Raw genomic sequence first — 2,279 nt, forward strand, 5'->3', positions numbered from 1 at the left:
AACGCTGAGTGTCACAGCGTCCCTATACTCGTGTGTCTCATGGCAAGTTATCGTAAACATGACTCTAAGCTTAAGCTTAAACTTGCGACAAGACGCATGTATTGTTCTGATAAACCACTTAACTGCCCAGTGTATCCAAAGAGAAAACGAACCCCAAGGACAGCCATTGTGTCCCATGGCTGTGGTAAGGACATTAGACCTGCGTGTCACAAGCCTTCAATGTGATGGTGCTTTCCCATATCTGTACAGTCGCACCGTAGCTACCTTGCTAGTCACTTGTTCGAACTTCCAGAAATGCCTGAACTAATCAACTAATAGATTTTGAGATTAGAAGACTGTGTGTCCAGAGACAATGTCTTCCTGGCCTATGCATCTCTACCTTCAAGGAGCTTTGCATGAGAGTAGAGTATGCCTACAGGTCAGCCTATATCATATAGATAGACAACTACTAAACCCTAATTTAATACGCTCTGACAGTTATTTAGTGCAACAGGAGTTTCTAATTCAGGACTGGGACCATCAAGAGTCCCAGCAACCAATTTGTGCGATTCTTCGGGCATGGCTCCAGCAGCGGATTATCATAGCCAATAATACAAGTATACAAATGTAAACTGACAGTAATACGGGCTTCTATCATTATTTCGTCAATTCAAATTACTTTTTTCCTTCTTCATGAAGCAATGTTCGGTCAGTAAATGGTTGCACTGGTGGTGAAGTTATTGATATCATACATGAGATGACGCCAAAGAAGCAAGCACAAACGCATATAATGCCTAGAAAGATCCTTGTAGGGTTCCTGATACTTGCCAGTTAAATAAAAGCTACTGGACTTGGCCACACCCCCTTAGATGTCTCCTCGCGTGAACTTGGCTTTCGGGTTACACAACTATCCGCCATCATTGCCAGTTCCCGCGACACTAAGCGGAGGATTTATTTTCTGCCGATCACACCACCTGGGTAGTTTCGAGTCGGGAGAGTGCATGGAACTCATCATGTATCCCGAGGTCTGAGTCTGATGTAGTATCACGCCGGGAGGTTGCAGACGGGAGGGCTCGGTCTGGGCCGCGAGCTGTTTTCAGGATGCACATTGAGTCGAGGCAAAAGTTACAATTCTTTTTTCTTCAAGAGGCACCTCCGGTTGACATACAAGCAGATTGGCACAGTAGAAGGGCACCTTTTGCCGATATTTGAGTGAGCTTCTTCATCTGCATTGTCACGAATAGGGTTGAAGTCTGAGGCCAGTTCGTAGAGTTTCTAATTCGTGAGTCGGCCGATAGACGGTTTATCAGAGCCTCGCACTAACACGTAAAGTCCATCAACATAATAAGTTACTTGATCAAATAGACAGTTACCTGCATTGCCAGCTACTCGTTACAGCACAGCCAGCGTAACCAAGGGTGAATGATTGTCTTCGACGCAAGGGAAGATACACAATCACATCCGCGTGGGGATAACAACAACCTATCAATGATCCAATCGGAATAAAGCGAATCAGGTCATGGGGTGTCGCACTCTTCAATCTTCCTCTTACGACACTGGCGAGAGCATTCATTGAACTTGGCCGACCAGCGATATACAAAACGCTACGACGAAAACTTGTCAAGACCAGGTTGAGGATACACAATACCAGCATGCGGAGTCAATACGAGAATAACAAGATGCAAATTTGTTGAGAGGACACGCATTCTTGTTTAGTATGGTTGAGATGCAAACAGCGTCTCGTACGCGCAATGTTCCGCTGCCCAAATGATCAGCACCTAGAAGGAGTCCCTCGTCCTAGACATCTCGGCGAAAACAAGTCCTGTTGTGAAGATGACACGACCTATCAAGGGACATAAAGTATAGGAAGAAAGAGGGGTGAAAGAGGAACCCAAGTGATCGCCATCACCAGAACAGGCGAGGTACCTCTCAAGTGCAGAAGCTGTTGTGGTCAGCCAGCAAGGATAGCTCCGTGCATAACATCGTCCACTCTCTTGCGGACATTTATCTCTCACGGGCACGGGAGCGTCACTGTCTGATAATGAGGTACAGCTCAGTCTCGGCCAGAGGTAATTCGCCGTCGTGCAATCCCCTCTTTGGCTCAGTTCACATATTGAAGTCTGCATTTGGCCACGAACAACTGTCAAGTCTTTGGCCTGTGCTATGAAACAATCGCATGAATTAAGTTAGAGATGGTTTGGCCAAGTTTGTTTCAAGCTAATTCTTCGCTGCTCGAGCATTGTCTAGACGTCCATGTTTTCGCGTTGATGTCCGGCGCGAACCCTGTCACAGGAGATCCA

Source organism: Fusarium tjaetaba (genome assembly GCF_013396195.1).
Source record: "Fusarium tjaetaba strain NRRL 66243 chromosome Unknown NRRL66243_c0000119, whole genome shotgun sequence".
NCBI lineage: Eukaryota > Fungi > Ascomycota > Sordariomycetes > Hypocreales > Nectriaceae > Fusarium > Fusarium tjaetaba.